This window comes from Salvia splendens, chromosome 10, assembly GCF_004379255.2.
Source record: "Salvia splendens isolate huo1 chromosome 10, SspV2, whole genome shotgun sequence".
Taxonomy (NCBI): Eukaryota; Viridiplantae; Streptophyta; class Magnoliopsida; order Lamiales; family Lamiaceae; genus Salvia; species Salvia splendens.
Window position 1 is genome coordinate 27,593,479 of NC_056041.1, and position 25,624 is coordinate 27,619,102.

Sequence of the window (25,624 nt, forward strand, 5' to 3'; positions counted from 1 at the left end):
GTCAAGAAGCAAGTGAACTTGTACGCGGCGGAGTTCAAGAAGTTCACGCGGTCACAGGGGAGGGCGAGAGCTTGAGCGACGTGCGCGCTAAAGCACTGTTGTCGTACCGGTCGATGTACGGCGACTTCAAGCACGAGGCCATCTGGGAGCTCTTGAGGGACAAGCAGAAGTTCCAAGGTGGAATTCTGCACACTGGTGCGTCGAAGAGGACGAAGACCACTGAAGCTAGTGATTACACGAGCAGCGGCAGTGGCAATCACCCGGTTGACCTCAACCGGACGTACGTGGATGAAGAGAGTTCCGGCACACCGGTGTCCGTCCGGCGTCCTCCCGGCGTCAAGGCTGCGAAGGCCAAGGGGAAGGCAACCGCGACCTCATCGTCGACCGCTGCAACCCAAGCTCCGGTCCCGGTAGAGCTCCCGACCCAGACGGCCACCGCGTTTGAGTCGTTAGCAACAGCGTCGATGGCAAGGACGATGTTGCAGACGCACAGGGCCCTAAAGAAGTGTACCGACCCCGACGAAGCCGAATATCTCCGGGCGTTACTCGATGAGCTGCGCCGGAAGTTGGGAATTGGTCCGACTTAGTTTTTTTTTTTTATTAGTTCAATGATGTAACTTTTTTTTATTAAAACTTCGCCGTTTGTTATTTAGACCGTTTTTTATTTACTCGTTACTTGTTATTTGAAAACAGTTAAATTAATTAAACAAAACAATAAAATGATGATGTGGCGCACCTTAGGGCGCGCCTTAGGGCGCCCCACTGCAGGTGGGGAGGTAGGAGGATAAAACTGCTGACGTGGCGCGCCTCATTGCTAATGCTCTTAATGTGAAATTAAGAATGCTATACTTTTGTTTATTGCCTTTTCATCTATTATAGTATTATTGGAAAATATCCTCACCGTATCCAAACAAATAATACTCCCTCCGAAATTTGCCTATTAATTCTGCTTCTTAATATTTATTTATAACTTAGATAAAATTACAACCCAAATATCCTGCCTAAGTAGGATTGATCTAGAACTCATTGGACTTGTCCAATTGACATTTCTACTTACAAATGCCTTTCAACTATAAATCATAAATGAGTTGTTTTTTTGTTAATTATTGAGTTGTTTTTTTTATTTTGGAAGTTCTAAGATAATTTTTGACAAAAAGTAATATTCTCTCTTATCTCTCTTATTTTATTCATCATCCACTTAACAGACTATTATTCTTCTATTAACAAGGAAAGGAGGAAAAGGAGGAAATATAAGACTTTACAAACCATGTTTAATACCTTTTCGACACTAATGCATTTAAAATATATAATACCTCTTGTTCTTTTACAAACCATGCATGTTTTAATTTTATGCGTATTTAACTTTTTTTTATCATTTTTCTACTATTATCTTGTGCAGCATCTTAATTCTTTTTAATAGATTTAATTTTATATTTTCCAATGAATTTATAATTTCTAATGCATTTAATTTTCTCTTGTATTTATTTTTTTTCTAATGCATTTATTTTAATTATTTTGTTAAGCATTTTAATTTTTTCTTTGGTGCATTTCATATTGTTTTCCTTTTTGTTTCTAATGTGTATTTTTTCTACTTTTTTAAAACAACTAAAATTTTGTTTAAATAAATCAAAAAATGATTTCTCCAACAAAACAACATATCCTACAAAATTTTAATTAAATTATATGTGATCTATAAATCTAATAATTTCTATTTTAGACTATAGAAGTTATCGAATCGTAACACTAGAAATAATTGGTTGTCGAATAAAAGAGTCATCCAAGTAGTAATAAAAAAATCATCAATTTGATAGAGTAATGTTTTTCAAAAAAAAAATAAATATATCAACAAAAAGATAAAAGATTTGTCAAATTTTAAAGCTCCTTATTGGTATGATTAATTTTTACACCCTAGACTGAATATTCTAGATCCATCATTGCTAATATATTAGCCGCGCTAGGTGACACAGTAGTCATACAATTTAGCTTCTGACCCAATTCAACGATCCACTCCTCGAACTAGAAGCATCAACTATAACCTCTGATGCTTCTAGTTCATTGAGTTTCCTAATTATGCTATGCTCCTAAGCTAAATCCACGTTAAACAGACGTTGATTGTAGCCAAGTTCTAGCTATAATGCTCTGAAGCACAATAACATAGTAATTCAAGCATAATATAACTCATGAAAACTTGAATCATTCAATAAAGGAAAATATGTTTTAAGTTACGTACTAAAACTAGAAGTAATCCCAAACGTGTAGACATATTAATTTTTTTAACATTATATTTTTCATTTTTCTTTTCTGGAATAGGATAGTGTGAACTGAAATGTGTAGTTATTGACGATTGGTAGGGACAAAACTAGTGGCTGTTGGGCATTCCTTTTTTAAAAATACTTTATTTGGTTGAACTATAACAATTATTTATGTTTATTAAATATTTATATATAAGTACTTTAGTTTTGCCTTAATTCACGGTATTTACATCTTCATTTGTATAGCTAACATATTTGATCTCAACTGCTACTATATTTGATGCTACTAGTATTAACTCACGTACTATGCACGGGTTATAGGATTTTCATATAATGGATATTAATACAAATGAAACTATAAAATATAAGAATTCAAAACAATAGAAAGATTTACAAAATCAAAAAATGTACTTATCATATCCCACTCTAAATCAATAAAAAAAATATTCCTTCCTAATAAATGAAAACATTTCAACTTTAGCAAACGATTTTATACAATTTTAATTTATGATAATTTTAATTTATGATATAAGTGGAGTAAAATAAATGACAAAGAAGAATGTGCAACTAATGTTCAAGGAGTGTGAGTTAGTTAGACTACTATACACAAATAAAGAAAATATGTGTGAATAGAGATAAAAAAGAACAAATCAAATTATTATATAAATATAATAATTATATAGTTTAATTGGGTATTATCAAATATAGAGTACAATTTTCATATATCACATGATAATTAGAAAAATCTTGAAGTTTGTAATAAAAAGAAGATATTTTAGCAACCTCCAATCTTCAAAAGAGATAATGTTAAAATATTCATATAAGTATATTTAAGAATTATATACTACATAGCAAGCATACTAAATTTAAATGCATTACATCTATTTGTATTGTATTCTATAATTTGAATAATTGATAAGTATTATCTCTATCCAATTAAATATGAAATATTATTCATTTTATTATTTATCCTAACAGTCAAATTTCTAAAATTGTTAGAACCTAACTTTAAAGTATAATAATCATGGGTTATGAACACTTTCACTTGTTTACTAATTAGAAATCCCAAATTAAGACCAAATCTCAACCAATAGATTAGGAGATCAGTGGTTGAAATAATGCCACATGAATTATATTTTAAATTAAAAAAAATTATTAAATAAACTTAAATGGTATTAATGTTAATTCTTAAATATGGTAATTAAAATTAACCACTTTCTCTCGCCTCAAAATCATCTTAAAATTCATAAATTACGTAACTCTCTCGATTTAAATGATTATTTTGTAAAAAATATATCAAATTAAATGTAATTTCATAAGGATTCCAACAAGATTTCAATTGCATATGTCCCGACAATGATCAGATGAAGAAATTTTATAATTTTTATTTAATTTTCGTATATGTTAATAAACAGATTATATCAATAAATGCACCAGACAATCTCAATATAATGCATGTACAATATCAATAAAACTGTGTTGATATTTTCTGTGTTGAGATTGGCGTGTCACTGTGTTGATATTTGTAATACATTATGTTGATATAAAAAAATTCGTGAAAATTAATATGTTATAACAGATTAACTATATTACCCTTTTGTTGATATTTTATATACTATTTATTGAAATTTGTGAGCTTTAATCTCATCCACTTATTTTAAGATCCAATGATGTAGGATTGGTTTTAGTTGTAGGATTAATTTTAGTTATGGATTGGATACTATATGCATTTTAACACCCTAATAATCATTAAATAGTTTAACATAAAGTATTTAATCAGAAAGAACATTAATTATATAATACTCCTTTAAGAGCCCAAATTATATGCTACATTCAGAGCCCAAATTATATGCTACGTTCAAAGCCCAAAATTAGAGCCCAATTAGTATACGATAACTAATACTCCCTTCATCCCTGAAATTTTGTCACATTTTTCTATTTCCGTCCGTCCCACAAAATTTGTCACATTTCACTTTTTACCGTTTTTGATAATGGATCTCATATTCCACTAACTTATTCCCACTCATATTTTATATAAAACTAATACTTTAAAAGTAGGACATACATCAACTTTTTTAACCCACTTTCCATTACATTTCTTAAAATCCGTGCCCGGTCAAACTATGATAAAATTTGAGGGACGGAGGGAGTAGTATTCCATGAAACCCTAAGTCAAAATGATGCGCCTTATTTCTCTCTCTCCCCCTCAACGGATCCCACTCCTTCCGCCCTGCCATGCGCCGCCGCCCGCCTCCTTCAGCTTGCCTCGACAGCACACTTCCTCGGCACGCCTTGCCTCGCCGTCCATCGCCCTGATTCACCGCCCACTTACTTCCACCCGCCACACTTCATAGCTCGCTCAGTCGTCGTTCCCCGCCTTCGTCACCTGTCGCACCGCTGCCTAGCCACCCTCACACGCCAGCCTAGCTGTGGTGCACTCCGGCGGCTCTCTCGGTCATCAGCCGACCTCTCCTTTCCTCATCTCTCTTTCCGTCGCCGTTGCCCATCGCCGCCGCTTTTGACGTCACTGTCGCCACTGCAATCAGCGGCTAGACTCACCGCCGCCGTCACCGGTGTCGTCTCTATTCATGCCAGTGTCACATGGGTTATTTTTCTATTAATTTTATTTCATGTTTTCAAGAGTTCTAATTTAAAACTTCTGTTTTGGTCATGGTGTTCTAAAGATTTTACCTTTGTCCCTCACTGGACAGACAGTTGCATCACTGACGCTTCCTCTTCATCTTCGGCATCTCTATCGCCGCCTCTCTCGCTAGCCGTCGCCAGATTCCAAGCAGAACCACACATGTTATGCTGCAAGCCTGCAATCATAAAATCAATTCACAAAATTCAGATTCTAGTGCATCTATTTAAAAATGTTTTAAATCTTCTCCAAGAAGTTTACATTTGATTGGACCTTTTTTTATCCAATAAATTTTGACATGGCTCTAGGTAGTACACAATAGATACCACTCAAAAAAATGGTAACATTTGTAAAAGAAAAAAATAATCAATTACACAATGAGCTTTTCATTTTTCCTCCAAAAAGATTCCTCCAAAAAGAGTATAAAAGTGATATCACCCAACTGCCCCTTTTAATTATTATAGATTATTAATTGAGTCGAGCTTATTACTAAATTGAGTGATTTAAATAAGTTACATCAAAATATTGGCATTTGTGGTCTCTTATCGGAGTCCGGGTTCAAGTTTGGGTACTTATCTGAATATTGATTGGACGTCAAAATAGCACCTTCTTTATATGATAAAAAAAATGATTTAAAATGAGGTTTATATATGTTTTGTATATTTATCATGATCTTATCATGTTTTGGTTCCCTAGTTTGACCGGCCTTTTTGACATTACAAAAATCGTGCCGAAATTGCAAAATACACCAAATATTTTGGTTTATTAGGCCATTTATCCTAAAAACATCCATAGATTTCGTATCCAAACACTATATTCTACTCCAACATTCTATGCAAGATCCTCGAACAAGAAACATAAACATATGAAAATTAGCTGTAATAAGAGAACAGAAAATAAAACAAAAAAGGAACTTGCACGTATATTACTACAAGGACCATGGTACATCACCTAACATCGGTCTACACTCGAACTTATTATGCTAAATTCCAGTAACATAAGCAGTTAACAAAGTTATACACTGATCTTCTCATTAACAAAGGCTGCGCCTTACACTATCTACAAAACCGGTGACCATATATTTCACGCAGTTACAAGATGAGGAGCAGCCTTGAAAGGAAGCATGCACGAGTAAGTGACGTACCTGACGCTGTCCAATAGTACAACAACAAAGATTTGTGACAGGGACTTCGTCCCCATCACGCCATCCGCCTCAGCATCAGATACCTCTCTGGGGTCAAAGAGCACCGAGACCACCATTGAAGATGTATTTTTGTTTAAGTTCAAATCCTCTTTCTCTGATCTTCTTCGTGTATGCTCGCCAGAGATGTTGTGAGAGGACTCTGGAAGTGGGATTGGATGGAGGATCCGCCTGTTTCTTGCCTTGCTTGGGTTCGTGGAATTCATACTCTCTGCTTCAGATATGTTTCTTGAAGTACTGGTGGGGACTATAACTCCAGATGCAGAAACAGGCGACACGTCAAACTGGAAAACTTCTGTGCACATACAAGCGACAATTAAAATGAGCAGACCTGGGGATGGTAAAGAAAGAGGCTGTTATGCTTTTTGGACCGCGACAATTAAAATGAGCAGACCTCACGAGATAGTACAGTAAAGATAGCTTGTTATAGAGTAAGAGTTCCTCATTACACAAGTACATAAGTTTACTCATAAGTAACAAAGTAGCTAATACATTGAAACACATGGAGAATATAACAAATCATGTTCGAAACATATTGCATCTATAGTCGGATAAGACCAACAAAAGTTGTTCCGCACCACATGAGTTGCAGCGTTGTTGAAATATTCAAATATACAGGAAAGATTGCAACAACATCTTGATGATATTTAGCAATATAAAGACGTTGGTTTTGAAAAATTCACGTGTAAGGTATCAAAATTACCGGCCAGGCCTTCACTAAACCACTTCTGAAGCCTACCATCAGTTGCTGTGGACTTCATACCATCCTTATCGACTGCACCAAGAGCTCTTAAAAGGGGATGTCTAGCACCATTTCTTCCCACATCCTGACCAGGAATTGCAGGAGCTAAATCTACAGGAACTGCCAGGCCGGTCTCACCACCTCCATTCTGGTTAGATGCCATAGCCTTTTCACTTGCCAAAACGGAATGGATGATTAAATTCCCATCAATCTTAACAAGCTTATTGTTCATGGGTACATACAATGACGCTGCAAGAGGTTCAGTGCCATTGCCCAAGCAAACAGATTCATCTGCTCTTGGATCCCCTGGACTTTCCTGGCCTCTTTGACCGTGATATACACTACTGTAATCTCTTCTACCACTATGTTTCTCATCAAAACCAGTACCATTTACCATCAATACTCTCCCAGGATGGTTCTCACTGAACCCGCCCGCAATATAACTTTCTCCACCTCTGAATGCTTCCCTAGCTCCTCCATATCTAACATTAACCATTGGAGCCAAGCCTCTGAACAACATTATGAAGAACAGCAATCCAAGAAAACTAACACCTGCAACCTTCTTGGTCTTAAGCCCATCATTCTTCTTGGTCTTAGGCTTCTTCTTGCTTTCCCCCTTCTTGCTCGTCTTAGGCTGCTGCGGTTTCAACCTAGGGATTGGCACCAACGGCACTTGAGTGCCCTGCGACTTGACCTTATAAGGTTGAGCATATGGCATCCACGGATACATCATGGCTGGATGTGTGTACATCCCAGGAGGAGGCACAACGGCAGGGGGGGCGGTAGAACCCACACCCATCTGTTGCTTCATAGTAGCATTTTCTGCCATGATGTATGAAATCTTGGAATTTAGATCTTGAATTGTTGAATGCATGCTCCTCACTTTATCCTCCAACTCCTCTACATAATTTTTCTTCCTCTGTCTAGACAATTGGGCACTCTCCCGATTCCTCAACAGCCTTGCCTTTCTTTTCCCATCCTCCTCACTCAACCCCTAATTACTATTGGTACTTGTATTAATCTCTGCATCACAGATAGATTTCCTATACTTAATCCTTGGGTCACTATGCCTCAAATCATCACCCTCTTTTTTCCTTTTCAGCAAAGAAATACTGCTAACGTTACTAGCAGGCTCCTCTAACTTAATCTTCTGATCAACAACACTATTTCTAACCGAACTGTTACTCGAATTAGGCGAAGAACTTGCCCGATCTGGCAACACGATTATTTGAATCCGACACAAAATTCCCGGAGCCCTGTGAGTCTGGTGAGGGGCAATTCATCTCCTTCACTCCACCATCGCAATTCGATTCGTTTGATTCGGGCGACGGCATGTTGAGATAGCCAGAAATATGCTGCGACTCTGAATCCGGAGAAGCGGAATTCATGAGCCCCGAACCATCGCAGCTCCGCATGCCATCTCCAGAAAGGTGACGCAGCTCCGAAGACGACGATATGAAAACAGAATGCATTTGATCGTAATTGGAACCAACTTGGGCGAAACTCGGATCTGCGCCGTGTAGAGAATGAAACTGCCGCAGCTGCGAATGGTCAAGGAGGTGATCGAGATCGTCCGCGGGGGGAGGCCGAGATCATCGAAGGAGAAATCGAAATCGAGGGAGTTTTTTCTTTTTTTGTTCTAGAATAGAGATAGTATTCCTTGCTTGTACTGAACTTTTTTTTTGTTCCGGGTTTGGGAGAGACGCATGACCCTCATGCGTCTCCTTTTAATGAGACGCATGACAATTATGCGTCTTTATGGGAGACGCATGAGGGTCATGCGTCTCTCTTTTTTTTCGATTTTTTTTGAACGACGCACGAGGATCATGCGTATTAGGGTCTCTAATGCGTCTCTAATTTGCCAGCCACAACCTACTGCCTAGCTGCTTCATCAACCCACTGCCTACATTTTTCAGCTACTTGGTAGGTTTCTGAGGCTTTTTTATTTTAAATGGTTGAAAATGAAGTTTCAGCTCATAGAGTCTCGAATTCCAAGGAGGACACATTAATTGGAATTTTCATGCGTATTATAAAATCACTAAAAGATAACTCAAATTTATTTTGATGATTGATATTGATTAATGAATTAAATAGAGGTATATCCAATAAGTGAGTCGTGCCCATATTTATTTTTATGATCAAATAATATTGAAGAATTGATTAATGAATCAAATAGAGATGTATCAATCAATGAGTTAAAACATGTAGGAGTGATATAATATTTTTGGTGTTTGAGGAGTGATAGAATATTATTTGAATTTGAACTTGCTTGTTGAAGACATAATCTACGTGAGTTGGTTTCTTTTATCAATGTAATTATTTGAAATTTTCAAAAAGTGCACTTGCAATAGTCAATCAGATTTGTTTGGCCAAAAATATATCTTGATGTCTAGTTTTTTTAGATTAACACCCAAAGCTTTTTTCATATGTCCGTTGGCCATCATATGAATCAAAATTCATAAGAAACAATTGAAGTAACATTCTATGTTACAACAACAACACTAAAACACAAGTAACAACAAGTAATGTCATGTGTAAAGTAGCCCATTTCATATTAAGAATCACAAACATTATCATTAATTAATATACATATTTTTTACAAAATACCGTTTTGTATTCAAATAGTAATTAACTATTATTATTATCTATGACTTAATTATAAATAGATTTCTCTCTCAAGAGAGATGACCAAATTCAAACATGTAATTGTCACAAAAATCTATTTTTCAGTGTGTGACGTTACCAAAACATTTATAGTAATTATAAGGAGTATAGTAAATATATTGTACTGGCGCCCAGAAACCTACCACACATCTATGAGCTGAAACTTCATTTTCAACCATTTAAAATAAAAGAGCCTCAGAAACCTACCACGTAGCTGAAAAATGTAGGCAGTGGGTTGGTGAAGCAGCTAGGCAGTAGGTTGTGGCTAGCAAATTAGAGACGCATGAGGATCATGCGTCTCTCCCTAAGACGCATGATCCTCGTGCGTCGTTAAAAAAAACCGAAAAAAAGAGAGACGCATGACCCTCATGCGTCTCCCATAAAGACGCATAATCGTCATGCGTCTCATTAAAAGGAGACGCATGAGGGTCATGCGTCTCTCCCAAACCCGGAAAAAAAAAAAGTTCAGTACAAGCAAGGAATGCTATCTCTATTCTAGAACAAAAAAAGAAAAAACCCAAATCGAGGTCCTCCAGCGCGACGACGTCGTCTGTGCCGTTTTCCCTGGCCACTCCATCGCCATTGAAGACGTGATGCGAGAAGAAACCGTCGTCGAGAGGCGCAATTTGCAGGCAAGAGTTGAAATCGCCAAAGTCCGACGGCATCTCCGTCGGTGGATCCACGGCGACCACCGTAGCTTCAGGCATTTAGTCGGATTGGAAATGAGAAATTTGGGGGAAATTTTTCAGGATTTAGGAAAGGGAGAACACTTGGTCTAACTCCAAACTGTGTTATTACATGATTTTTTCATTTGAGTTTATTTCAAAATGGAAAAGTGTCAATTTTTATGAGTTTATTTCAAAATGGAAAAGTGTCAATTTTTATTAGACAGTGAGCATGATTTTCGCCCCGGATCACCTCCAACATTTTATAAAACATCACGTAATACACCAACAAGAAATTGACACGTGGATATTATTTAAAACATCATAATGTGGAAGAATAAATTCATGGTTATACAATGCACAAAAGAACAAATATGTAAGAAGAAAAGAGACGGGAAGTTTTTCAACATTGTTTTGCAAAGCTTTTGCATTCTCTTCTTCAGGAGTGCATGTGGCAGTAGTACTTCCAATAGGTTGTGAAATTCTTATTTTTCTTTGTTTAGAACTGACCGTGTTACCTTAAATTGGACGATGCCCACAACCGGTCTACTAAAACAAAGACTTAGACTTTGTTACGTTTTCTCATACATTTAAATATGCAATAAACAACCATTAAATGTAAAACATAACAACATTATGACAAAAATAATCTGTTGCATTTATTGGAAAATAACCATTAGAGTTTTACAGTATGCAATCACTCAAAAGGTGATTTCTAGTATACAAAAAACCCTAACAATCTCCCACTTATACTCAAAACAGCTTTCGAGTATACAAAATGGTAGTGCACACGTCTAAATTTCTCCCACTTATACTGAAAGCGAGTTGAGGTCTTGAATGAGTCGAACTCACATCCCTTCAACGTGGCAGTCGAACGGTTTCACCGCCAAAGCCTTTGTAAAAGGATCTGCCAGGTTGTTCTCTGACGCAATCTTGACCACTTTTATGTCTCATCTCTGCACTATATCTCTAATGATATGATACTTCCGCTCTATGTGTTTGCTCGCTTTGTGAGCTCTTGGTTCTTTCGAGTTTGCCACAACACCAGAATTGTCACAATAAATGGTGATGCTCTTGGGCAGATTCGAAACCACACCTAAATCCATAAGGAAGTTCTTGAACCATACAGCCTCTTTTGCAGCCTCCGAAGCGGCCACATACTCGGCTTCCATGGTCGAGTCCGCGATGCATTTCTGCTTCACACTCTTCCAAATTACGGCTCCACCTCCTAAGGTGAACACATATCCTGAAGTAGATTTTCTCGAGTCCTGATCAGCTTGAAAGTCTGAGTCAGTATATCCCAAAGGACAGAGATCGGCTGCATTGTAAACTAGAGCATAGTCCTTAGTCCGTTTAAGGTACTTGAGTATGTTCTTTACGGCAGTCCAATGTCCTTGGCCCGGATTCGACTGATATCTTGCCACCATGCCAACAGCAAAGCAAATATCAGGTCTAGTACAAAGCATAGCATACATGAGACTTCCAACTGCCGAAGCATATGGAATCCTTCTCATTTCCTGTATCTCAGACGGCGTTTTAGGGCACATCTCTTGAGATAAATGGATGCCATGTCTAAAAGGTAAGAAACCTTTCTTGGCATCCTGCATGCTAAAACGACTAAGTACTGTTTCGATGTAAGATTCTTGAGATAAGCACAACATCTTCTTCTCTCGATTCCGAAGAACCTTGATCCCGAGGATGTGTCCCGCATTTCCCATATCCTTCATCTCGAACTGGTTTGATAACCATGTTCGAACTGATGACAACATCTTTTTATTGTTTCCAATTAGAAGAATGTCATCTACATATAAAACTAAGAACACTACATTCCCCTTATCAACTTTCTTATACACGCAGCTTTCACTTGGGCACTTTTCGAATCCAAACTTGCAAACAGTTTGATCGAAACATTGGTTCCACGATCTAGATGCTTGCTTGAGGCCATAAATGGCCTTCTTAAGCTTCCAAACCATGTGTTCTTTGCCCTTTATGGCATATCCTTCGGGTTGTTCCATGTAGATGGTCTCCTCAAGACTGCCGTTTAGAAACGCAGTCTTAACGTCCATCTGCCATACATCCCAATCCATATAAGCTGCAATAGACAACAGTATCCGGATCGATTTGAGCATGGCCACTGGGGAAAAGGTCTCATCATAATCGATGCCTTCCTTTTGGGTATACCCCTTGGCCACTAGTCTTGCTTTGAAGACTTTAACTTGTCCATCGGGTCCACGTTTACGTTTATATATCCACTTGCTCCCAATGGCAGTACAGCCTTCGGGTAGGACGGACAAATCGTAGACGTCTTTGTCTATCATAGATTGTACCGAATCCATTGCTTTCACCCATTCGCAATGATCGACATCTGTCTGCGCCTCCGCAAAGTTCCAGGGATCTAATACATTGCTGTCCGAGGAGTGATCCATAGATTCTCCCAAACCAATGTATCTGTCGGGCTCATGTGAGACCCTCCCACTGCGGCGCGGCACTACAATATTTTGAGTAGAAGTTGAAGTTTCGGGAATTGTTTGTACACTTGGTACTTGTTCTTGGTTAATGGAACTTGTGACAGAAGTTAGCTCATCAAGAGCCACTTCACTGCTGGGTTTATGATTCATTACATAGTCTTCCTCTAAGAATGTCGTGTGAGTACTCACAATGACTTTCTTGTCTCGGAGGCTAAAGAATTCATAGCCTTTCGTCCCTCTAGGGTACCCTATAAACAAACATACCTCCGTCCTAGATCTTGGCTTAGTTGGATCCTTTTCCAATACATGAGCCGGGCAACCCCAAACCTTGAGATGTGCTAGATTGGGCTTACGCGCCAGGCCACAACTCATATGGAGTTTTAGGTACGGATTTTGATGGTAAATTGTCTAAAATGTGACTTGCAGAAAGCAAGGCATGTCCCCAAAATGAAATAGGCAGACGTGCATAACTCATCATCGATTGAACCATGTTTAACAAGGTCCTGTTCCTTCTTTCAGCCACGCCGTTCTGCTGGGGCGTGCCCGGCGCAGTCAGTTGGGATTCAATTCCCGACTCCGATAAGTAGTCCAAAAATTCGGCACTGAGGTATTCGCCTCCACGATCAGATCGTAGGCATTTGATATTCTTTCCATGATACTTCTCCACAAGAGTCTTAAAGTCTTTAAACTTGTCAAAAGACTCTGACTTGTGACGCATCAAATAGACATATTCAATTTTCGAGAAGTCATCAATAAATGTGATTAAGTATCGAAAATCACCTCTTGCCTCAGTAGACATTGGTCCACATACATCGGAATGAACAAGCTCAAGTACTTCCTTGGCCCTATTGCCCTTAGCCTGAAAAGGCCTCTTGGTCATCTTGCCTTCTAAGCATGACTCACACTTATGAAAAGGTTCCTCCTCTAGACCTTTGATAAGATCTTGTTGAACAAGAGAATGGATCCTCCTTTCATTGGCATGACCAAGTCTAAGGTGCCACAAGTACGTTTCGTTCATTGAACTTGAAGGTTCCTTTCGTTTCTTTGAAATTTTTGATGTTGTATTGAGTTCTGATTTGCGATTATTAAACTATGTAGAAGTGATTGTGTACAGATTATTTTCCATGATACCACGACAGATATAAGAACCATCTTTCTTAATAACGCAGTTGTCATTAAAAGAAATCGAATATCCATCATAAACCAATTTAGAAACTGAAATTAAATTTCTTCTAAAAGAAGGTATCAACAAAACATTCTTCAAAATCAAAAATCTATCACTACTAAAACGCAAATAAATGTCTCCCACTACAACGGCCGCCACTTTGGTAGCGTCGCCCGACTGGACTTCGATTTCACGATCATGTAGCCGTCTTGTCACCTGCATTAAGTCAGGATCAAAACAAATATGATCAGTGGCTCCTGTGTCAATAACCCAAGTGCAAATTGATGTCGAAGTCAAACAAGACTCGACAACTAGAGCCTGGTGCATACCTGTAGCCTTGCCCCGTTTAGGACAGTCTGGCTTCCAATGCCCCTTCTCTCCACACTTGAAACACTTCCCCGTGGGATTCTTGTTAGCCCTCTTCTTCTTCATTCCCTTAGCTATCTTGGCCAGTCCTGAGTTCGGTGCCTGCCTTTTTCCTTTGCTAGGCTTTAAGCCAGAGGAACGAGGCGCCGAAATCATCATGGCCGCTTTAGCTTGGACCATAAGGTCCTCTGCCGACTGAAGTTCAGTCAACAGCTCTGCCAAGGTGTAATTCCTTTTGTTCATCTCGAAGTTGAGCTTGAACTGTTGGAAGCTAGGGGGAAGACTTTGAAGGATGATAGTCACCTGGGACTCGGGATCGATGGTTCCTCCCAAGACCTCAATTTGGTTGAGGTGGCCCATCATCTCGAGGACGTGATCCCTCACAGATGAGCCTTCCTTAATTGTCTTCGACATGATACTCCGAAAGGCTTGAGATTTAGCCGTTCGATTCTGAGTACCAAAAAGATTTTTGAGATTCTGCATAATCTCGGCGGCTGTTTCCATGGCTGAATGCTGATGCTTGAGTAAGACATAGAAGCCAACATGTAGCACTTAGCCATCTCATTCGCCTTATGCCACCGTCTGTGTGCATCTCTGACTCCTGCCGCAGCGTTAGCCGGCGGCACTGGAGGTCGCGGGGTGGTGAGCACAAAGATGTACTCATCTGCTGTGAGAAACGATGTCCAAATTTTATTTCCATTCTATGTAATTTTGGCCCTTGAGTTTATTTTCTTTGAGAATTGCGGAAAGAGGATTAAACGACATATTGACGATTTGATTTGCACTGCAAAACAGAATATTTTACTATTGTCATAAACTTATGTAAGAAGTTTGATTAGATTAACCATAAAACTTTTCAAAATCTTACAACTGTAAAATTAAAATTTTGTACCCTCCAGAGGAAGTCAATACGCATTAAAATCTTACAATTTTACTGGTCACAACGCCGACGAATAGTCAAGACACCACAGAGTGGCATGGCCGCCTAATGTTGCCTAAGCAAGACCATCTCTTTAGCATTACAGAGTCTCATTTCTACAACACACTCCCATAACAATGCTCATGTGCTGCTAACAAGATCAAGCTATCTCATAAATCCTGTGTGAACTTCTGAATCTCGCAGTTTCTTAGGATTATTGTCCCCACAGAGCAGGTGGCGATAATACTGGAAACTACATTCTAGTTCATACTATTTATATTTGAGAAGTCCGCCCTCATGAACTTGCTATTTCCTTAGGATTATTGTCCCCACAGAGCAGGTGGCGATAATATTAGAAAAAAGGCTTCATAAATTGCAGACCAATTGATGGAGACCATATACAAACATTGAGTTCGTAATTATAGCTTAGATATTTTGGGTTATGGTTTTACTTTAATTATCCTTAGCCTTGAGGCAGTTTAAGGCTTAATTAAATTCTGTTGGTATTTAATCTACTGGATAATTAAATCTTTAGATTAATATTGTTATCTTCCTGTAGGAAATTGTTAATCTAAAATTTTATTCTCATTCATGTCTACTATAGGGTATATCTAAAATAAACAAATTATTTAATCCTTAATAAGACATGAAAAATAAATTCAAATTATTTCCTTGTTCTAAAATAAACAAATTATTTTATTATTTAATGTATTCATACATATCTATCCTTATTAGGATCTTAGATATATAAAATTTTAGGAAACTATTAAATTATTCTCATCCATATCATTTAGGAATAAAATAATCATTATTTATTTCCATAGATATAGATAATAATAAAAATATTCCTTAAATCTAGATAAATATTAGGAAACTATTAAATTATTCTCATTTATATCATCTAGGAATAAAATAATATTATTTATTTCCATAGATATAGATAATAATAAAAATATTCCTAAAATCTAGACAAATCTTCCAAAAAGATTTTATTTCCATTAAATAATAATATTTTAATGATATCTTTTAATAAAATAATCAAATAATCATTAAAATAATCATTCATCGTTATCTCATCGCACGAGGTTTGCACGAACGATGAACGATGAAAATTCAACGAGTTCGTCGTCGGAACACGAAGCACGTAGCGTCTAGGCCACCGGCGCGCAGGTGGCGCGCCAGCGTCTCAGCCCGTCGAGCCTTCGGGTGTCGTCGCGTCTCGGCCAGCGGCGAACGCCCGTCTCGGTCGTGTCGACCGTCGGGTGCCGACGCTCCTCGGCCGTCTCGGCACGTCGGGTGACGCGGTCCTCGGCCAGGAGCTTGCTCGGTGGCGCGGCTCCTCTCGGCCAGTGGCTCGTCGCCCGTCGCGGCCTGCCTGTCCAAGCCACGATGCTCCCACTGCCTCGGCACACGGTGCGCGATACCGCGCGTCCGTCTCGGCCAGCGGCTCGGAGCCCGTCTCAGTCCTTCCGCCTAGGGATTGGCCTGGTGTCACGCGGTGTCTCGGTGGTTCTCGGACGAAGCACCACTCCGCGTGTGGCACCACCTCGTTGATCTCGACCCGGGTTGCGTCTGGGGCGTGTGGTTTCGGCCGACGGCGCGCACGAGCCCCACTCGTCTGCGCGTCGCCCCGTGATCACGGCTCCCGGCTCACACTGTCTCGACATCCCTACCTCGATCGCACGTGGTGCGTTCGAGCAATTCAAGTTCTTTGATTCGATAGTTCTTGAGTTCATCATGAATAAAATTAAACAAAAACACCAAGAACATGCTTCGCAATCAAGTAACACATGCATACATGAATTTCGCGAAATTTAAATCCAAATAATCAGAGCCAAAGGCTGGCTCTGATACCAATTGAAGGGGTGGGCAGCGAAAGCGTGCGTTCAATATCCGATCACATGAATTTGATCTATTTAGCAGATTATTTAGACAAATTCTATTCCCGCAATTTTCACATGTATCATGCTCATAACTTGAATTAAAACATGCTTTAGCATATAAAATCCCTAAAACATGCTTACTACGGAATTAGCCAGTTTACCTCGTAGATTCAATCAAGAATCGATGATGGCTTGCTCCGTCTCCACGTGAAGATCTTCAATACAAGACCTCGGATCTTCTGATTGGTGTCCCGGACTATACGCTGATATTTGTGTGGACAAATCTCACCAACGTACTAGGACTCGAATAATGGAAGACACAAAAATTGCTCACGGAGGAAGCTCAAATTTCGAGCTCTCTCTTTCTAGAGGGGGACGAAAATTTTGTGTATTCAAAAGTGTATTTTCTGTCTCCTTTATTCTCCTATTTATATAAGTCACATATTGGGCCCAGTCAGGGATCTAAGGAAGAATTTGGATCAGGCCTCACCCAATTAGCTTTTTACTAATTAAATTGAACCCACAATTTAATATAAGCTTATATTGGAATATTACAAGCAACCACTACAGAAGTAATATTGCACTGCCTTTCCAAATCCGAAATTACAAGTATTCCGGGTTTCCTTTATTCGCGTTCAATTTATTTCCCGTGCTTAAGATAGAAACATCCATTAATTAATTATTGTCTGCTATGGACTTAATTAATGAACATATTTTATTCTCCAAGAGTGGACTCAGCAAGAAACTCTTATTTATTATTCATAGAGTAATCAAACTCCAACTAGTTAGGTTCCGAATAATAAAACCTCGTTTTGAGCTCCTCTTGTGGATGTTATCAAACGAGACTCTCCTCGCGCACGTTTCAACATAATAGCAATCCTAGCACCTCTAGATAATGATCACCACTACCCAATATACCTGGATCGTTGGGTTACGAAAAACCCGCACCTTTGGTAAGTGATAAGTCGTATTCTAGGCCTTGGTTACTAGTCAGTATGATGTGCATATTTGAACTTTATCTGCAAAACAAGTTGCTTAAGTGTGCAGGTTGAGTGTTCTAGCCAGTAGGCAAAGCTTCAGATACTTCAGGTGAAAAGGGCGTCAGGACGATTACGTACTGACCAGTATACATGCAAAAATGGCTCGAGATGGAGAAGAAGGATAGCTGGGACTGATCAACCACAATTAAGGGCAAAGAAGTCATCTCACCATAAGGTTTTACCCTAAAATCAAGGGTAAGCCTCCCTATAAAAGGAAGCCACTTGGAGAGAGAAAGGATCATCAACAGATTCATCATCATCACTCTTAGGTAGAATTCTCTCGGTAGTTCAGTCCTTCAGCCCAGTCCAGAGTCTCGTTCCTCGCCACTGCCATGGTCACTTGAAGGTCGTGAAGAAGTTCCCGGAGTTCCAGACGTTCTCATCTAGTCAGCAAGATCGTAGTTAGAAGTTCCATCGCCCGGCGTGGCAAAACACTTTTATTTCGCTTTCGTAGTTAAATTGCTTGTTTTTCCTTACGCTGGATCTTTGTTTGCTTTGAATTTCATTGCCTAGAAGTACTTTGTTTGCAGATCCAAACTTGTTTTATGCTATGAAATTGTTTTCTGTTCAGTTTACCTCGCTGATCTCTTTTCCTTCTGCCTAGTTAGCTTAGATCTAGAGTTTCTGGTTGTTTTAAGTGTTAAATCGGTTGTTGCTGTTTTCGTCGTAATTTTCTCTGAGTTAGTACATTCAAGAACTGTTTGATTGTGAAGTAAATCGTTGCATGCAAAGTCTAGTTTGAGTTTCGATTCGTTTTCATGTTGACCGGTATGCGGAGTTACAGTGTTGGTGTTTGATTTCAGATTTGGAATTTTTATTTGTGGATCTGTGTTCGTGAGTTGTTATTCTGTGTTTTACGTGGCGAATCTGGAGTTGTCATTTAATTTTGATCAAGTGTGTTGAAGAAGATGATGTCCATGTCAATAGTTGGGGACCACTTTTACTTTTTAGATGCTTTTTGCCTTTTGTCCTTCACTTTTAGTTTGTACTCTGCAGATCTGTCAGCCTAGTCACACAATTCCCACTACCTTCGGATATTCCGTTTGGCCCAAAATAGAAACCCAGTACTTCTCGAATATTTTCTGTTACACCATGATTACCCATTTCCACTTACACAGCTGCACCTCTACACTTCTCCCCCATTCTAGTCAGTAGGATACTACTTTTAAATTCTTGCCTAGGTAGAGACTCAACCCGAGCGTGGTAGCTAACCAAACCCTCCAGAGTATCACCGCAATAGTTTTAGCGCACCATCTCTGTGGGATTCGACCCCTACCTTCACTATACTACCCAGTAGAAGAGGGTTGAGGATTCTTTGAAAGCAGGTTCTAGGCTAGCGGGGATTCTTATACTGATCAGTAGGATAGATCCTTGCTTGAGCGACATCTACGCAAACTTGAGATCTTTCAAATGGCGCCGTTGCCGGGGATGAATGCCGTTATTTGAAGCTATTGTGTGTGATACTTTGGCGTATATATTGTGCATAACGTTTTCCTTTTCTTTTTATTTCAGTATATGAGAAGCAGCTCGGCTCCTGACCAGTGGAGGCCGAAGAAACTTCAGCGAGGATCTATATTCGTAACCACTCGATCCGGTTTGTCGACGGCTCTGTCTGACTTAGGTTCGAGTAGCGACGAGGAGCAATACACCATAGAAGGACCAATACCAGAAGAGATACCACTGTTGGAAGGCAACCCAGGGGAGATGGCTGCCAACGGAGATGATGATCCAGAGATCGGTACCCTGAACGCGCATACCGAGGGAGAACCACCGCAAGCCATTGTAGTCACCCCGGGTCAGACTGCCTGTGATGTGAAGCCCCATGTTATCGCAATTCTGCCTACATACTGCGGAAAGAGCTATGAAGGACCTTACGAGTTCCTGCATAAGTTTTGTAAGATTTGTAGGGCGCAAAGGAGGCCAGCAGAGGCGACCGAGGATGACTATAGATTGAAGGCTTTGCCGTTTGTTCTAAAAGGGGAAGCCAACACTTGGTTCATGCGTCTGCCACCCAACTCCATTGAGAGTTGGGCCGATTTCAAGTCAGCATTCTTAGGCGAGTTTTTCCCATCGTCGAAGACAAGTGCGCTGAAGAGAGAGATAACTAATGTGAAACAAGGGTACGATGAGCCTTTGAGTGATTACTGGGCGAAATATATGAGCCTCTTGAATGCGTGCCCCAACCATCGCATGGCGGATATTGAAGTACACCATGTCTTTTATGAAGGGATGAACAAAGCAACCAAGGATCTAGCGAATTCCTCGTCAGGAGGAAGCTTCACGCAGCTAAGGGTCAGCGAAGCTAAAAGGGTCCTAGGGAAACTGTTGAGCGCAAAAAAGGAGTATGACAATTCCAGAGATGGTTACAGCAGAGAAAGGATTGCCAGCGCCTTGTCTACTGACCAGGAGTAGAAGATAGAACAGAAGATGGATTTGAAGATGGACGAATTGAAGAAGACGCTCTTGAGCGCAATCGAGAAAAATGCGCCACCAACTTCCCCAGCTGGAAACTACAAGGGTGCAGAACAAGGGAACCAAGGGCCGAGCTATGATCAGCCCAATGACTTCGTGAATATGGAGCAAGTCAACGCTGCTGGGTATTACAATTCTAGTGGGCATTGGATCCAAGGGAGACAACGGGATGCACCATGGAGGGATCATCCGAATTTTCGATGGGGAGATGGGAGCCAAAATCAAAACCAAGGTCAGAACCAATAAAACCCCCACCCGAACCAGAATTTCAACCGTGGCCCGGAAAATCCAAACAACCAGTTCAACTGGTCGGGAAGGAACCAACAACTCCACAGTCAACAACCTCAAAACCAACACCCACAAAACCCAAACCCTGTTTATGTACCACCCCACCAGAGGAACTTTCAAAATTATCAGTCAACCTAACCAAGGACCACCACCTCAGCAAAACCCAACCCAGTTCCAAAACCAGAACCAGAACCAGAACCAATATCATACTGACCAGTACAACCCTCCTGGCCAGTATAACCAATACCCACCTAACCCGAACCAGCAAAATTTTCAAAATTTCCAGCCCAACCAAAATTCCCAGTATAACCAGCACCAAGGGCCGAATCAATCCCAATATCCTAGCAGGTCAAGGAGATCTATGGAGGACTTGATGGGAGAATTGCTCGCATCGCAACAAGGTATCAAGGGTGAGTTACAATCCCATAATGAAGTAGTGCAAGGGATGCAGAGTGCCCAGAAGGAGCATAAGGCGAACATGGATATGATGAATAGGCAGTTGGCCCAACTAGCCAGTTCGATGGGTGAAATGAAAGGAAACTCAGGGAAACTCCCGTCCACAGTCCATGTGCCTGAAAAGGCGAATGTGAGCAAAGTCACACTACGATCCGGTACTACCTATGAAGGACCCCAGCCAAAGAAGTCTAGTGGAGAACCAAGTGGAGCAACATTATTGGGGGACGTTGTCTCGGAAGAAGAGCTACGCAGACCTCTACCCCAGATGCAGGACCTATTTTTCTTGGGAGAAACACCATGTGGAAAAGGCGAGCCCGAGAACGTACTGGTCAGGAAGGAACCCCATCAAGAGGTAGAATCCAGAACGAAGGAAACTCAGACCCAGAATCTGCCCAAGGAAGGTCCCAAGAAGGTTGCTGAGGGACCGATAGAGGAGAGAAAGGGGGAAAAACCATTCCCTTACCGTTTCGTAACTAAGAGGAAGAAAGAAAACCCAGTGGATTACTTGTCAATTTTCGGGAAGCTGGATGTTACCATACCATTCCTCCAAGCCGTGAAGATACCCCCACTTGGGAAATTTATTAAGGAGTTCATAGCCGAGAAAGCCCAGGAGGATGGAAAAATTATGGTAGAAGGGATCGCGTCAGCAATAGTGCAGGAGAAGCTACCGCCCAAGAGGGCCGATCCAGGTATGTTCACCCTGCCTATAACTATAGGAGATGTGAAAGTCGAGCATGCAATGTGTGATCTTGGATCTTCTATTAATGTCATGCCTTTGTCGATCTATAACCAATTGAAGGGGGTTAGATTGTCGAGTACTAGGGTGTTGATCCAACTGGCTGATAGGTCATGCATAAGTCCTGAGGGTGTTTTAGAGAATGTGTTTGTCAGAGTGCATGAGTTTACCTACCCTGCTGACTTTTATGTGATCAAAATGAGTGAGTCTGAGGCTAGGGAATCTAGTGGAATATTGTTAGGTAGGCCATTTTTTAGAACGGCCAAGACGATAGTAGACATGGCTGAGGGAACAATTTGCATTGATTTTCATGGGGAGAAGTTTACCTTTGATATTAATGAGGCCATGAAAAAGCCTATCGATTCTGAAAATTTATTCTATGTTGATGTGATTGACCCCTTAGTCCAAGATTTTCTTGAGACCGAACTATTGCAGGAAAAGCTCCAAGCTTTAGATGTCTATGAACAAGCTGACGTAGAAGCCGCTGCATGGTGTGATCTGATCAGTAGCCAAGGGCTGACTGATGAAGAGATAGAAGGAGCAATTAAGGACTTCTGCCAGAAATCAGAGTTCATTGGAGCCGCAGGGGCTCAGCTACCAGTCAGTATAGAGGAATCTCCAGAGGGAGAATTAGAGAAAGGAGGAGAGGCTGAGAAAAACCCTCTACCCGAAGACACACTTCCACCCCAAGTTGAGCTGAAGCAATTGCCATCGAATTTGAAGTATGCCTTCCTCGGAGAGGAGAACTCACATCCAGTGATCATCAGCAGCAGCCTTACGAAGGAACAAGAGGCTAGGCTACTGACCGTGCTGAGCAAGAACAAGAAGGCGATTGGATGGAGTCTCACATATTTAGTTGGAATTAGCCCCGACGTCTGCATGCACCACATTAGGTTGGAGGAAGGAGCAAAGGCACATCGAGACGCTCAAAGGAAGATAAACCCTAACATGCGAGAAGAGATATTGAAGGAAATCTTGAAGTTGTTGTCGCTAGGGATTATCTATTCAGTGCCGGACAGCGAGTGGGTCAGCCCCATTCACATGGTTCCAAAGAAATCAGGGATCCAAGTCGTGAAGAATGAGAAGAATGAGCTAATACCAACGAGGCTAGTCACAGGTTGGTGAATGTGCATCGATTACCATAAGCTGAACAATGCGACCAGGAAGGACTATTTTCCCTTGTCTTTCATCGACCAAATGTTGGAGAGATTAGCTAGGAAGAAGTACTTCTGTTTTCTGGATGGGTACAGTGGTTACTTCCAAATTTACGTGGATCCTGAAGACCAGGATAAGACCACCTTCACTTGCCCATTCGGAACTTATGCATACCGACGCATGCCTTTCGGTCTATGCAACGCTCCAGGTACGTTTCAACGATGTATGATGAGCATATTTTCCGATTTGATTGAAGACTGCATAGAGATATTCATGGATGACTTCACGGTCTATGGAGACTCTTTCGATTCTTGCCTTCATCATTTGGGTATAGTTCTAGAAAGGTGTCAAGCAAAAAGTCTGGTGTTGAATTTTGAGAAGTGTCATTTTATGGTCACCGAAGGGATTGTTCTGGGACACGTGGTTTCAGAGAGGGGAATCCAGGTGGATCGAGCTAAGGTGGATGTTATATCCAAATTACCGTTCCCTACTGATCAGAAGGGGATAAGGGGTTTTCTAGGGCACGCCGGATTTTATCGAAGATTTATCAAGGATTTCTCAAAGATTGCCCAACCCCTTACCCGACTCCTTCAGCATGAAGTAGAGTTTGTTTTTGATGAGCAATGCAAGGCTGCGTTCAACCTTCTCAAGGAAAAGCTGATATCCGCACCTATCATACGGGCTCCTGACTGGGACTATCCTTTCGAAGTGATGTGCGACGCCAGCGATTATGCAGTGGGAGCCGTACTGGGACAGAAGATCGATGGGAAGAGGTACGTAATTTTTTATGCATCTAAGACTCTGAATCAAGCCCAGCGGAATTATGATACCACTGAGAAAGAGATGCTGGCAGTGGTGTATTCTTTCGAGAAGTTCCGGCCATACTTGTTGGGATCCAAGGTCATCGTTTATACTGACCATGCAGCGATTAAGTATCTGATTGCCAAGAAGGAATCCAAACCCCGCTTGATCTGATGGGTCCTTTTGTTACAAGAATTCGATTGGGACGTGGAAGATAAGAAGGGAGTCGAGAACAAGGTGGCGGACCATTTGAGTAGAATAGTGCAAGAGGGAAACAGCGAAGAAGTGTATGACAAGTTTCCAGAAGAGCATTTATGTGAGGTAAATTTTGAGGCCAGGAAGATTGACTGGGAAGAAGTGATGAAGCTTACTGGCCAGTACGATACTGAAAAAGGAAAAGAAAAGGTAGGGCAAGAGCCGTGGTATGCAGACCTGGCCAACTACCTAGTGACTGGAGAACTTCCAGAGGTGCCGAGTATTACCAAGGCCCAGAGAATGAAAATCAAGAGTGAGGCAAAATACTACTTTTGGGACGACCCCTATCTGTGGAGAGTAGGATCCGATCAAGTGATAAGGAGGTGCGTTCCTGACTGGGAGCAAAGGGACGTTGTGACACATTGCCACTCTTTGGCATGTGGAGGACACTTCGGTCCTAAGAAGAAGGCAAGGAAGATTCTGGACAGCGGCTTTTATTGGCCAACGCTCAACAAGGATGCGTACGAGTTCTGCAGAACTTGTGAGCGCTGTCAACTAACCGGAGGAATATCTGCCCGGGATGAAATACCGCAGGTACCCGTCATTATTTGTGAGCTGTTCGACATATGGGGAATGGATTTCATGGGTCCGTTTCCTTCGTCCTATGGCAATTTGTACATTTTAGTTGCAGTGGATTACGTCTCCAAATGGGTGGAGGCCAAGGCCACAAGCACGTGTGAAGCAAGGGAGGTGGCCAAGTTCCTAAAGAGTCATATCTTCAGCCGGTTCGGAGTACCAAGAGTGATCATATCGGACCAAGTTACACATTTCTGTAATCGCACAATTGAAGCATTAATGAAAAAATACGACGTACACCACAGACTATCAAGCCCCTACCATCCGCAAGCTAACGGTCAAGCGGAGATTTCTAACCGCGAGATAAAGAAGATCTTGGAGAAGACTGTAAATCCTTCTAGGAAGGATTGGAGTGCAAGGGTAGAGGATGCTCTATGGGCATATCGTACAGCCTACAAGACCCCCATAGGAATGTCCCCATACCGGATCGTTTTTGGGAAGATGTGCCATTTACCGGTTGGAATTGAACACCGGGCATACTGGGCAGTACAAAAAGTGAATACGGATGCTACAGCCTGTGAAGAGGAAAGGAAGCTGCAGCTGCAGGAGCTTGAGGAACTTAGATTGGAGTCGTTTGATTCAGCTATGTGGTACAAGGAGCGAACCAAATTGTGGCACGACCGGAATCTGAGGACCAAAGATCTCCATGTTGGGCAGAAAGTACTACTCTTCCAGTCGAGGCTGAAGCTCATGCCTGGGAAGCTCAAGTCGAAATGGACAGGGCCTTATGTCATCACCTCACTCCGTTCCAATGGAGCAGTGGAAATTTCAGGGAGTTTTCCTAACTCTGAACCTTTCATAGTAAACGGACATAGGCTAAAAATGTTTAGGGAGAATAGTGAGGTGGGTGTAGTGGATGAAATTCCACTGCAACCACTT

General features: G+C 40.8%; 1 pseudogene; it reads right to left on the bottom strand.

Moving 5' to 3' along the window:
- Nucleotides 1-5,976: 5,976 nt before the first annotated feature.
- Nucleotides 5,977-10,207, bottom strand: LOC121751501 (annotated as a pseudogene).
- Nucleotides 10,208-25,624: the final 15,417 nt, after the last annotated feature.